General features: G+C 38.9%; 1 protein-coding gene across 1 annotated transcript in view; it reads left to right on the top strand.

The window, feature by feature from the left end:
- The window catches only part of TRPC7 (transient receptor potential cation channel subfamily C member 7), a 116,834-nt gene that overhangs the window by 25,117 nt on the left and 76,434 nt on the right, over positions 1-15,283 (top strand). The gene's annotated exons all lie outside the window — the stretch shown is intronic.

Genomic DNA, 15,283 nt, shown 5'->3' on the forward strand with positions numbered 1-15,283 from the left:
CCCATTGGTTTTAATGGTGCTACTCAAGTAGTAACTTACATGCTCAAGAGTAAGAGTACCAGTATCTAGCCATAGGCATAAAGCATACTTCATCTGGTGGTCTCCAAACATGTTACAAAGGTGTGTTATCCATTTCACATCTGGCAAAAGCAAGGCACAGACGTATGAAGGACTTATCGAAAGGTTACAAAAAGTGAGGCATGGCAACTGAGAATGTTTTCTCACTCCTGGATCTCTATACGTATCAGACAACATTGTTGTCTTCTCACAGTAAGACATGGTTATTTGTTGCTAATGTTGTGGGTTATGAATAAATATCTGAGCATGAGTTTCTGAATCTGCACTTTCCTCAGTCTCTACCCAACCTCGTAAGAGGTGGCCTGATTCATAGCAGGAACTAGAAGAAGAAAGAGAAATGGGAATCTACCAAGGGGAACAGTTCTGAGGAAAGGTGATATTTATGTGTTCGCCACTTCCTAGTTAGTTCTGCAACTTTTGCCCAACGGAGTTCACATTTTTGGTTGGTGAGTGGGAGGGTGACAGGGTGGCAAATGGAAAGGACTGATTGTGATTGGTAGTATGATATTTTAGTGCTGAACAAGTCAGCCTCTCACAAGACCAATATCTCTTCCTCTTCCCTTCCAAGGCTTGTGGAAACTGAAAAACTCATAGGAATGTTCCGTTATATTGAGCCTCTTATTACTACACACAGAGAAGCGATGAAGACTATTAAAACTTAAATAAATAAATATCTGAGAAAACAGAATGTCAGTGAAAATCAAGAGCTGAAAACTTAGCATTATACCAATTATTGCCATTCTAAAGCCAAAAGAGTAAAGTTTTGGGGAGTAACAGTTACCTTATCTAATATGGTAATGAATTCCAGCACCTTGGCTATGTCTTCACTGCCAAAAAGGTTTTTAGAATGAGATCACTATCTCGTTATAAAATCCTGTGGGAAACACAAGGCACAGCTAGTTTCTACTTCTATGTAGCTAGTCAAAGTCAACCCAAAGTCAGGGTATGGTGTTGACCTTGACCAGCTACAGTGAGGTAAAAAACTGTCTGTGTGCCTCATGTGGGATTTTACAGTAAGATAGCTAATTCAAGAGAGTTATCTTGCTGTGAAAACACATCTTCTTGACAGTGAAGACTTAGCCTAAGATTTGAAAATCAGGCTACATTTAAGAAGGATCTCTGTTTATTTCTATCTGGATACAGTTTGGGGTTCGGACTCGGAGAGGTCAGAGCCAAGACCTGATCTTTAATGATAATAATTAATTCTTAGCTCTTATATAGCATTCTTCATCCATAGACTTTAAAGTGGCGAAGTAACATGTAACATTTTTATTTCTGTTCTGTGATCAAACTGAGAATGCCTTATCTAGTTTAGTTTATGATAAGTAAAAACTTTGATGTGTTAAGTAAACAACTTTTTTTTATTTAAATCCATTTTCTTTCTGTTTTACGAGAGAAAATCTTTAACTCTTACATTAGGAAATTCTCCCATTGTGTGGGCGTTTCAGGCAGATTGCCCCAAAGGAGAGAAGAACATGCAACCTTGGAGAATAGGTGCTAAAGGGTAAACAGTTTATGGGAATTAAACCACCCACTCTGTCTTAGGTAAAAGACATGAACGGAATTATGCAAAAAGCATGGCAGATAACACACTCCGGGAAATGCCATGGAGGGACACCCTAGAGCAGATGTGAAATGCAGGATGATTGGGTTGTAGGAGCATGCATACACACAGAGCAAACATTTTGGATCTAATCTTTTTTTAGCAGACTCTTCTCCTCACCCCCCACAGATTTACTGCACATTCTTCTGTAGCTTGCAAACAACGGAGAGATGCATCTTAAAAGACAGATGGGTTGATTGATACACAAAACCTCAGTTAACCACAATGCTGCATTGTATTCCTGTCATTGTGTAAGGCACGTGGGATATAAAATGAATTATTTTTACACAGATAGGGCCCATTAACATAAAATTAATGGATCCTCTAATGGAAAGTGGGTTTGTTCCTTTAAAAATAATAGAATCTCTCAATGGAATGCACTCTTACTAGGAGTAATGCAAATATTTGAAACTAAAGTCGTGGAGTTGGCAGTGTTGTTCTGCATGATGATGAGCTGCATTTTGCCTGGGGAATTAATGAATCATTAGGCCTTTTTCACCAGGTGAATTAGCAAAATATTCTTTTGAAAGACATTAGTCTGTATTTAGTAAAGTGAAGCAGTTGACAAGACATGAGGAGTAAGTCTCCCTCTTTCACTGACTATATATATTTTCTTGCACGTTACATGCCAAAGAATTCATCTACTACCTCTCTGAAGTCTATTCTGTTTAAGTGTGACAGCCAGGGACTCTGGATTTTATCTGCTGGAAACAGGTGTTTCAGCATAAACATTCAAATGAGCTTGAGGAAATTGGCAAGAAGCAGGGAAAAACATTTTAATTACTCCAAGAATCAAAATCATGTGGCTTAGTTGTGAGGTGAGATTGAAAACCAGCTAAAATCATAAGAAGGTGAAATAAATTAACAAACAAGTACCACTCTATACTGAGAAGCTACCGTTCCAAGCTTGGGATTTTAAATATTCCAGTTTAAAAACTATTGTCAAGAAATATAATTTCTGTTCTAAATGTGAATATTTCACTGCTCACATGGAATCAGAGCGTGGCATTATTTATACGTTGTGTTGCAGAGTGTCAGCACACATTCGTACAGTTTATGCACTAAACAATGGTAGGTATTAGATAAACATAATGAAACAAATACATTAAAAGCATGTTCTGAGAGTCAGGGTGACAGATAACATAGTGCACAACAATGCACTAAGGGGAAATTTTTGCCTCAGGTACAATAGAAATCCTCTGTTCTCTTCAAGTGTCAAGGGATCCCTAGGGCCCATCATCATGGCAAAATCATTTGGCTTTCTGATCAGCCATGCTGGCCAATGCAAGCTAGTGTGAGGAGGGAAAAACTTAACTTGCTCTTTTTTTTTCAGGAATGGTTTTGTTATTTGAATCTCTGTTCATGATCAGAACTTAAAATAGGCATTTTCCCAGGGCAGAGGAGAACCCAGTGTGCACAAAGAACACAGAGGGATCCTAATTTAGGTTTAGAAGCCTCCCATCAGTAAGTGACACAAAATTAAAAGTTATCTACTTGAGAAACATCGAAGGCTGAGCTGACCCTGCTGACATTTGTACCTGTCGTTCTACGGAACCCGAAGCTTTGGTTATTAAGTCTAGGCCCATTCTTAGTAGTTTAAAAAAAAATTAAATGGCCAAATGATTGTGGTTTTTTTCCCCCTGCTTTCACTGTTAGTTCTTAACTCTCCTCTCTATCCACTGTGATGCTTCCAACAATCCATTAAGTCAATGGAACAAGGCTGAGTCTAGCTTATTCAGCAATAATCAACAAATTAAAAAGTGGCTTCTATTCATATCTAGTCATTACTTTTTGTAATGATTTTACTGTGCATTCAGTATTGTGAATCTATAATCAGCTTATTGTATGATTGGGTAGATATTAAGTGCAAATACATTAGACATAGCATTCAGATTTACACGTGCCATGTTATGTGTGTATAATTGAGATGCAGTGCAACTATTAAAATTCACTCTCATTGCCAGGTTTGTAGAGAATGCTGTAAAAGTGCAGTTTCAAAACTCAGTTAAATTTTAATGAGGCCACTAACAATGCCATAGAGAAGCCTTAAAACCTTATGGGCATGTCACCTGCAAATTATCTTGTCTTTTAATTCTTGTGGCACAGAAAAGAAAAAGCTAAATGTTAATTAAACTAAAACTATGTTCAAAGATATTAAGATTCTCAGTTATATACATAAAATACAAGATTTTAAAGACTGAAATGTCATAGACTGATTGCAGGTGCAATGGAATACATGGTTTCTCAGTGGTCTAACATGCTGTGTATGTACCGTATATACTGTAGTATGTAAGCAGGAAGTGAATACTAAGAAAGTACACTTGCAGCTTTAATTTGTTTGCTTTATGGGGTTAAAAAGCACTAATCAAAATAATGTCACGTGATTTAGTACATCCTTTTTCTGCCATGAAATGGGAAAGTTGCTTAATGTTTCTCTAAAAGGGCATTGGCAAGGCACTAGACCCAGCTTAAAGGGTCATGACTAGGCAGTTTAGGTCCAGAATTTAGATATTGTTTAAAAAAGAAGAAAAGCTTTGTAAAATAGGCTGCTAATAGACACATGACTAGAAAAGTGATTTTTAAAAAAATGAGCAAAACCTTTAAAATGAGGAATAAAATGCAGAGAGCCGAAGACACACATTAGGATCTGGATCTTGAGTACCATCGTGGGGTGTTTGGATCTGAGTGTTGCTTCAACCCTACATTTAAATTAAAGATTTACTTGTATGTGCACAATGTAGACACTGCAGTATTGTTTTGGTGCATGGGAACCTCACCAATGTTCATTGTCCGAGTGAAGTGTAGTTAGTAAAAATGTTGAAAAATAAATTAAATTTTTAAAAATGCTTTCAGACAACATAGTATTTGTATCAAAGGTAGGGAAATTAGTGTTTGTTGTCTTTTAATAGCCTCAAGAATTTTGGGTACCAAAGTTATGGGACTGGATACTGGAATTACTGGGTGAAACTGTGATCTCTGTTATGCAAGTTGTGACACTAGATGACCGTAATGGCCTAGAAATCTATGACCCTATATGCTAGGTCTCTGAAATGGGCCTTAAATCTCATTTGAAGTGCCCCAGGGATGAATCTGATCCATTGTGTTTTGAGGAAGTCATTAGTGAAAATTAGTGCCAGGAAATTGTGCGAAATATAAAGAATGCGGCTTTATTTCTTTAACACGGTAAAAAATATTGGGTTCTCTAAAATAATATGCAGCACTTATAGAGCACACTTTACAAAGAGGGTTAACTATCATTATCCTCATTTTACAGGTGGGAAAAGTGAGACACAGAGAGATTAAGTTGCCTTGTCCAAGGCCATACAGTGAGTCAGGAGTAGGACCAGAAATAGAATCTTTGTTTTCTGACTCCCGACTTTGTACCCTATTAAGTGGGCCATATTACCTCTCGATACAGGATATACTGCAAATGAAAGGTTAAAATATGCAAGACTTGCACATAGGTAGTGTATGAGGAAGAGAAAATTCACCCAAAGGATTCAAATGCTGCTTTGCTGGGGGAATCCCTGTCTGCATTATACTGTATGTGCAGTGGTCAAAGTAAATTGAACCAAGATGGGAGCTCTCACCACTCAAATCAAGGAAGAATGGGAGATGTTTTAACAAAACAGTGGAAACTATGGTTTTTATCTAGCTCAAGCAGCATATAGTCACCCACATTGTCTGCCTTGTGTGTGAGAGAAGGAGGAAAGGAAGGGGCTGTGGCAGGTACATGATGTAGGTTCAGATAGGTCGAGGTGACACTGTGTGTGTGAGTATGTACATATATAATAATTCCCTTTGTGTTTGTCAGTGGATAGCTTATAGACATGACAGATTTTTTTTCTAGAGAAAATTTTATATTTTCAGAGAAACATTACTAATGAAATATTATGATTCTGAAATGCCACTGTGGTGCTTCATGGGAGTTTTTAGTTTGGGTGCCTCATGCTCCCATTTTCCTCTAATAGGACATTCTCCTTGGTTGGATTACATCTCCTGTGATGCATTACAGTCTACCCTCTTGGTATGGGGAGGTGATGCACCAGGGCAGTTGTATGGCTGTGATGGATCTGAGGAGATGAAGTCCAGTTGGGGAGCTTAGTCCATGGAGAAGTAGGAGGGCATAAAACACAGTTTTGATGGAATATTTCTGACTAGCCCTACTATTCATGTCATAGGGAGCCTCATTAAGCTCTCCAACGATGCTAGGCCAAGTCTCTTCATGGTACAGTCGAAGCTATTAATAGGTTAACATTTGCCAACCATTCCCATTGGCTTACCATGGATACGTTTAGAAATAAACTGATATTCTCAGTTACCACTGTGTGCTAGTTGCTAGCAAATGTTGATTTGTTGGTGTAACCCACTGTATTTTTGTTCCTGGGTGGTAGAATTACTTTGGGAAGTCCAGACCTTCCATATTCAATGCACAAATGGCTCATTGAGACCCTGAAAAAAACCAAACCTTTGACACACAAACCCAGATACGAGGTTTTTAAAGGTTTAACCAGATATGGGGGCATTTGGGTCCCTGCTGAATTCTAATACACAGTGCACTCCGTCTACTGTTCTCTGGGATCCTCTGTATGAAAACTACTGCATACATATAGACTGCATTATCAGCTTTGTCCTCTTGCTACTGCAGTGTATGGGTTGTCTACTGATTCTTCCTCTTATTTTTCAAAAAGATTCTCCTCCAGAAAGTATTTCTCCTCTGTGTATTGCAACATTCCACACCACCCAGAATGAGCAGTTTCCATGCTTTCTGCTGCTCCATTTGCTCCATGTTGTTCAAAGACTCTGGATGGGAACAGAGACACATTTTTAAAATGTCAAATACTTGTATTAGAACAGCTTGTTTATTATAGCATGCTCATCAGGGAGTGAAAAAGTGACGATATGGATCATCAGAGAAGATGCTGGAGGCATCTGTTACAAAACCTAAAAACATGCCATGATGCGCAACTGGGCAGTGAAATGTTAAAATGAACACTGACCTTTTTTAGAAATATGTCCAGTGAATTATAAACAAACACCTGAAATTCCTAATGTCACTGATTTGTTGTCACTTAGGATGGGGGGCAGAAAGACCCCCAAGACAACATGATGTGCTAGTCTGAAAACTAGCAGACAAAAATAAATGCATAATTTTGAATCTGAATTAGCAGAAGTCATACACTAGGTCTGTCATCTGGAAATAAAAGAAATACACGCAAATTTATTCAGAAATAGTGACAACTCTGCAAACAGATGACAGAAACTGACAGAAGACACTGTGAGGGGGTTTGTCATTCTTGAGCGTCACATGGCTAATTCCCAGCATGTTGATTTGTCTCCAATATGATTTATTTGAATACATTAAAGCATGATTATACTGTGAGTAATGCCGGTAGCCCCGTTACTGAACTGCTTCCCTTGTGTACTCTCCCTCCCACATACCCAATGCTTCTTTCCTAAGCATATGGCAAGCCATAGACAATATAAATAACCAGAAGGAAATTCAATTTGGCCAGCATGTACAAACTAGCATATTTCATTGAGAGACTGCTTGGTAAATATTTATAAGTACTTTGAGTATTTGAAATGATGGTTTCTTTGAAGGATGGCCCTGAAATCTAGGGCATAATCCTACCTTTTTGCTTTCTCTCTCTACATGTTTGTTTTTCACTTCTGGGATTTTCTGTTCATTGTTAGAGAATTCGGTCTTTGTTTTACCTGTCTTAGTTGATTCTTCTGACTGTGGAATATTACAACCAGTCTTTGGATGCTGTACTCTTCCAATTTTAATTAACTTTTAGTAGGCAGATACATACATTACCAGTAACAGCATGAAATATGAAAATCTTTGCAGAATGCCACTATAATGTAGCCTAAAATCCCTGCTATTTTTTCTAGAAGAATCTGCACTTTCATTTGGTTCTGAAATTAACATATAATTATGCAGCCAAAAGTAAATTCATTTGTGAAATTTGCTTTTCATGGTCATGGTGACTTAGTGGATATAGTGGAGGGTTAATAGAGCAATTCACTGTATGCACAGAAATAATCTTGGAATTATTTGTGGTTATTATAAGTAGTAATAGGCTATGGTGCTTTCCTGACTCATTAATTATTCTGAAGCAGTTAATAAGAATTTAGTTAAATGTCCTAAATGATGGCATTTAGTTAAATGTCCTGAATGGTGTGTTGCTCATGAGAACACACTTTGCTTATGTATTTGTATGCCATTTTCTAAACTGTAGGCCTGGGCATGATTCCTAACACGGTCCTTGAATAAACAGAATCTATATAACAAAATTATAGAGAAGAGTTGTAAATACAGCTTAATTTACATACACCGTGTGTGCACAAAACAAGCTGCAGAAAAGGAGAATGGGAAACCAAGGTGATTAGGGCAATAAATAATTAGGCCAGGTGTAAAAACTCAACAACACAGCTTGAATCTGGGATAGCAAATACTTTCAGTACTTCCAAAAGATCTATTGGCCAAGAGTCACTTGCAGCAATTATTATTTGGTGACTAATCTCCAACAACAAATAAGGTTGAGAAAATGTAAGTTTCTCAATGTTAGTTGACAGAACTAAAGGCAAAACTCATCACCGAATGTAGATATCCTGCATTTCTGGAGTCAGTACAGTTCCATTAGATACTGGTGTAACCCAGTTCCCGATTCAGGAAAGAAGATTGACTCATCAAAGACCTTAGGTATATGCTTAAGTGCCATTGAAATCAGTAGGACTTAAGCTCTTACTTAAGTGCTTTCCTGCACTGGGGCCTGAGAGCTATTCAGAATTCAGAGAATAATTTCAGAAGAATTTTTTGTATTGTAAACGAGGGTCCTCATTCCTGCAAGTTGCTGAGCGCTCCCATGCTGTGCTGAGCACCTGCGACTTCCATGGAAGCCTGTGGGAAATGGAGGGTGCTCAGCTCCTCAGAGGGCAGCTCATAACATTGCAGGATGAAGGATAAGTTTCCTAACCTGCAGTCCGAGATATTACTGGAAAAATGTTAACAGCTGACAAGTAAACATTCCTGAGAGGAAGCATCACCTTTAAAAACTGTTTCCTATGATGGCCCTTCATTTGGTTTTTAAAACGAAGCTTGTGATGGGGAAGAAGGAGAGATGCATTTAATTTACTAAATAGGATGGCTTGGCTGCTCTTGTGTTACACTGTTTTGTTTTGTTTTTTTAACTTTAACTGTGACTGCATCCCCTGGAACTAAACAGATCCTTTCTGAGGAAGCTTGGGGGGGAGGGGGGTGAACAGATGTAGAGACATGACAGAGTTCATTTAGTACATAATCAACACATAATAAGAGGGTACTTAGCAAAATAGCAGTGAATGGCAAGTGCCATCAGCCTTTTCAAAACAGGAAAATTAGATATTTTTATCTCCACATGCACAACAGGGTCAGGAGAAGCAGGAAAAGACTAATTTAGAGGGCTTTTATTAGGTTCTAGGGTTTTAAAAAAATGTTGCTGTAAGATTCTAAAAACCAGATCTCTCGTTATGCATGGTGCTTGTCTATGGAAGATAATATACTTCTCTATAGGGGTTATATAAGGTTTTATACTTCTAAGCATGTGCGTATTTCCTTAGAGCCCAATTCTGCAGAGCTCTCAACTTCTGTCTTCACCAAGAGTTAGTGCATTCAGTTCCTTGCAGGATTAAACATCAGGTATTCTGTGAGTAATATATTTGTACTGGTAAATACTTCCATCCATTTCACCAGCCTCATAGCCCTAAAATGCCTACAATATTCTATTTCTAGGGGGCATTTATGGGTGAAAGGCTCAGACTATTGCCATCAGCAAGACACATAATGTATCCAGCGCAACGAAGTTGCTGGTATAGCTGAACAGGGTTAGCCTGCTTTGCTCCCCTCCTGACTGGCTCTAGTCCCTGACTCCAATGATGCATTACTTTTCTGGAGCTCAAGCTAAAAATGTCACCCCTGACTAAGTGCACCTAAAGATCACCCGATCCAAACTTCAGCGAGTGAGCACACACAACTGAGTCAAAATGGAAAGTGGAACCATTATGAAAAGTCCTCTCTGCTTCCCTTTCACATTTCTTCTTTGATCACTGGCTCCGCACGCCTTTTACTGTTGCTCTAAGCCTGAGTCCTCCAGTCCCTTGAGAAGCATAGTGCTATCTCCCATGCTTCTGCAGACTGCAACTGTCTCAAACTGCTCCACAAGCCACTTTGCTCTGTCTGGCCATGTGGTGCAGCAGATATTAGACATTCCCAGACACATGGGAAACATGCAGTTTATACAGTATTGACATGTACGGAGAGCATAAACTTGTATCCAGGCTAACAGTACAGTTAATATACCCACTGCACTGCTTACCACCTTTCTGTCTCCTCGCCCTTAAGATTGCCTCTGGTTCAGTATTCTGTGTACTGATACAGATACAGTGAGTGAGTATCTCTAAAGCAATTGACCGCAAACCCTGATTAGATCCTGATGGAAACAAGCAGTTTGGATTGTCCTGTGTTATAGTCCTCTGTGCTTATTAAAGAAACATGGATTATGGATAGCCAACAGAGTTATGAAAAAAGGCCTTGAACAAGGGCCTCTCCACATTTCATGCTGCAGCTTAAATACAACCAATAGCTCATCCTGCCATCTAGACACCCCTTTTCATTTTGAAGGTTGCTCTCAGTCGATTGTCATAAAGAAACTTAACAGGTGTACTCATATTGTGTTCTATTTGGACAATTCCCGACCTTCAAACTCTAAATTAATACTTGTTGAAGGCTATCCTTATGGCACTAGGTTGCTGTACTGCCTGCATGATTGCTGGTTGGCAAGAGGGTTGGTTGTTTGGGGGTTTTGTCTTACACAGTCTCTTTAGCTTTCAATGCTTCTTTCCGCTTAAAGGACAAAATAGGTTTGAACATAAAATTCATCCATGCTGTCTCCAGGAATGTGCCATAGTCATTCAGCAGAGCACAAAACATTTCTACGAGGCTACATGGCTACTGAATTTGCTTGCAGGAGCAAAGTCACACAAGTTAGATTACTTGCCTCTTTAGAGATATCTGTGTAGTATGTATTCTCGCCTTAGACATCTGAAGAGGAAAAGGTACTTTGAGCTGACACACATTCTAGCTGGTCAGATGACATGGAAATGGTGATGAAAATTGCTTAAAATGAACCTACCAAGAGTGATGTTTGAGAACCTTGCAAGAAGTTTATAAATAGAGAACCTCATGAAAGCTTTGCAAAGTTCTCACTTTCTTTTTAAGTGCCAGGCTAATGAAGTGTCTGCATGACCCAGAGCAGTTCGGCATTTCATTCCCAACTCACTTCTATTTTCATATCTTCCTATTTTGACAATTTCTGCAATTCAATGTAGGATCAGACTCATGTTTAGAAACCTACTTTTTGTGTGACTTACAAGTTTCCTAATGCTTGAAATCTGTCTTGTCGTAACAAAGACTAAAGCATGGGACTAAATTCTGAAGAGACCAAGGGAGATAATTCTGCTTAAATCTCAGTGGGATCAGGAAACCTCCCATAAAGAACAGCCTGTCTTCAATTTTGATCTCAGCATATATCCTGCTTCTTTATTTGACAAAATCCTGCATACGATTCCTGTCATAGGTGCTGTTTTCATGGGTGCTCCAGGTCTCAAGCACGCACTGAAAAAAAAATAGGGTGATCAGCACCCACGGGGCCAGATAAATTTTTTGTGGGCCCCGGCACTCGGACTATGGCCTTGCCCCTCGCTCCACCCCAAGGTCCTGCCTCCGCTCGGTCTCTTCCCCCTCCCACCCAAGACCCTGTCTGCTACTCCACCCTGAAGCCCCACCCCCACTCAGCCTTTCCCCCTGAGACTCCACCCACCACTTGCACAGCGGGAGGGGATGGAGAGGAGCATCCATCAGCAAAAACAAAAGTCAGTGTCTCTGATTTCTGATCATGTTCATTCCCCATTAAAGTGGATATAATAACATCTAGTTCACAGGTTGATGCACTATTTAAATAATGTTTGTACAGTGCTTTGAGATCTTAGGCTCAGAGATGTTATGGCACTGCAACATCTTGTTATGTTTGAATGTTAGATACAATAATTTAGAAAATGCAGGAATACACCACCAAGCGACTCTTAGCATTTCATCAAAGACAGGTTTAACTATCTTAGTTTTAGGTTGATTGCTTAATTAGGTGAGCAACTGAATTGAATTAATTCATCAAAACTAATTTGAAAAGATCTCTCGAGGCTGTAAGAGCTTGTGTCTATTATTTGTATTTGCTGCTTTGGGTCTATGCATGATTTTGTTATTGTGTTAGCAGCACCCTTAATCTTGTTTGATTTTAATTGCATTTGGTCAGTTTCAATAGTGGTTGTTTCTTTTTTCTTTTTTTCTTCTCCCACCATGTGTAAATCAATCACTGCTTGATTTAGAATAAGGGCTTTCAGTGAAATGATTCTTACCAAGTTAACTGCATTTCACCACAAGCACAGCCTCACAAGCACAGCCTAAATCTGGCTGTGAGTTGAGTTTCTGGAACCATGTTTCCTGGAGTAGTATTTTAACAAACACATTAGAACGTAAGAATGGCCATACTGGATCAGATCAAAGGTCCTTCTATCCCACTATACTGTCTTCTGACAGTGGCCAATGCCAGGTTCCCCAGAGGAAATGAACAGAACAGATATTCATCAAGTGATCCATCCCCTGTCACCCATTCCCAGCTTCTGGCAAACAGAGGCTGTGCCATGTCTGCAAATCCTGGCTAATAGCCATTGATGGACTTATGCTCCATTAATTTATCTTGTTCTTTTCTGAGCCCCATGATAGTCTTGGCTTTCACAGCATCCTCTTGCAAGGAGTTCCACAGGTTGACTGTGCAGTGTGAAAAAATACTTCCTTTTGTTTGTTTTAAACTTGCTGCCTATTAATTTCATTTGGTGGTCCCTAGTTCTTATGTTATAAGAAGGAGTAAATAACACTTCCTTATTTACTTTCTTCACACCAGTCATGGTTTTATATCATATCCTCCCTTTGTTGTCTCTTTTCCATACTGAAAAGTCCCAGTCTTATTAATCTCTCCTCATACAGAAGCTGTTCTGTAGCCCTAATAATTTTTGTTGTCCTTTTCTGAACCTTATCCAATTCCAATATATCTTTTTTGAGATGGAGTGACCACATCTGCATGTAGTATTCAAGATGTGGGCGTACCATGGATTTATACAGAGGCAATGTGATATTTTCTGTCTTATCTATCCCTTTCTTAATGAGTCACAACATTCTGTTCACTTTTTGAACTGCCACAGCACATTGAATGGATGTTTTCAGAGAACTAGCCACAATGACTCCAAGATCTCTTCCTTGAGTTGTGACAGCTAATTTAGACCCCATAATTTTATATGTATAGTTGGGATTATGTTTTCCAGTGTGCCTTGCTTTACATTTATCAGCATTGAATTTCATCTGCCATTTTGTTGCCCAGTCACCCAGTTTTGTGAGATCCCTTTCTTGCTCTTTGCAGTTTGCTTGAGTAGTTTTGTATCATCTGCAAATTTTGCCACCTCATTATTTACCCATTTTCCCAGAGCATGTATGAATATGTTGAATAGAACTGGTCCCAGTACAGACCCCTGGGGGATACCACTATTTACCTCTCTCCAGTCTTAAAACTGACCATTTATTCCTACCTTTTGTTTCCTATCTTTTAACCAGTTACCGATCCATGAGAGAACCTTCGCTCTTATCCTATGACAGCTTACTTTGCTTAAAAGCTTTTCATGAGGGATCTTGTCAAACACTTCCTGAAAATCTAAGTACACTATATCCACTGGATCCCACTTGTCCACATGCTTTTTGTGACCCTCTGAAAGAATTTTTGTAGATTGGTGAGGCATCATTTCCCTTTACAAAAAACATGTTGACTCTTCCCCAACAAATTATCTTCATCTGTGTGTCAGACAATTTTGTTAATTACTATAGTTTCAACCAGTTTACCCAGTACTGAAGTCAGGTTTACTGGTCTTTAATGGTCAGGATCACCTCTAGAGCCCTTTTTAAAAATTGGTGTCACATTAGCTATCCTTCAGTCATTTGGGACTGAAGCCATTTCAATGAAAGGTTACAAACCACAGTTAGTAGTCCTGCAATTTCACATTTGAGTTCTTTCAGAACTCTTGAGGGACTATCATCTGGTCCTGGTGACTTATTACTGTTTAGTTTATCAATTTGTTCCAAAATCTCCTCTAACGACACCTCAGTCTGGAACAATTCCTCAGCTTTGTCACTTGAAAAGAATGGCTCAGGTTTGGGAATCTCCCTCACATCCTCAGCAGTGAAGACAGATGTAAAGAATTCATTTAGTTTCTCCACAATGGCCTTATCGTCCTTGAGTTCTCCTTTAACATCTCAATTGTCCAGTGGCCCCACTGGCTGGTTAGCAGGCTTCCTGCTTCTAGTGTACTTACTTAATTTTTTTTGCTATTACGTTTTGAGTCTTTAGCTAACTGTTTTTCAAATTCTTCTTTGGCCTTCCTAATTACATTTTACATTTGTCAGAGTTTAAGCTCCTTTCTATTTTCCTCTAGGATTTACCTTCCACTTTTTAAAGGGTGCCTTTTTCCCTCTCACTGCTTCTTGTACTTTGTTTAGCTATGGTGGTTTAGCTATGGTTCTCTGTTTTTTAATTTGGGGATATACATATACATATTGGATTGAAGGCTCGTTTGGGACTGATAATATTTTAGTACCCAGAAATCTGGTTGAAATGGAATTAAGAATCTCCTCTGTACTTTGTGGAGAAATAACTTAAGAAATTTAATTAAAGAACACAAAAGAGGTGGCAGTTTTTGTTGTAGTTCAACTGGATTACATCGAATTCACTGAAGACATCTGTGTCTTAACACATTTTGGTATGAGTATATGTAAATGAATCATGTGGGCTGGACATCCCTAAGACCAGTTTTGCAAACAGATCTATCAGTTTAATAAAATATTTTCAAACAGCATTTATTTTTAATCAGTTTAGAAATTGTACAAAGAGTGGAGCCACGGGAGAAACACTTTTTGCTCTCCTGCGGACCTGACGTGGACTAGAGGGAAGGAAACACATTATACGTGGAATTTTACCAAAGCAAAGTATTGTTAGTGTTAGCTTAAAACCAAGGGTGAAAATCAAAACTCCCCTTGAGGACAATAGATTTGTCATAGAATCACCGAATATCAGGGTTGGAATGGCTCTCAGGAGGTCATGTAGTCCAACCCCAAAAATGAACTGCAGAAGCCATTTGCTTAAAGCAAAGTGGTGCTCCAAGTGAGGCTTGAACTCACAACATCAGCATCACTCCATGTAGCACAGCTCTATAAGTACTGGGCGCCAATCCATTGTGCTGCTGGAGCCCACTTACACCCTAAAAAAGGGAGAGGTGCCAAAATGTGGGGGCAAATTCATGAAAACTGATTGTCTATGTCATTCATATTGCCCATATCACCATAGTACCTGACCTACATGAAGAGAGTTTTGCCCTTTTGCCATAAAAAGCAACATTAACTGATGGAGATGGTGCTAGTTTATTCTGGAAGAAATCCACTAATACTTGTGAAAATGTAAATAT

The sequence above is a fragment of the Gopherus evgoodei genome, chromosome 8 (assembly GCF_007399415.2).
Source record: "Gopherus evgoodei ecotype Sinaloan lineage chromosome 8, rGopEvg1_v1.p, whole genome shotgun sequence".
NCBI lineage: Eukaryota > Metazoa > Chordata > Testudines > Testudinidae > Gopherus > Gopherus evgoodei.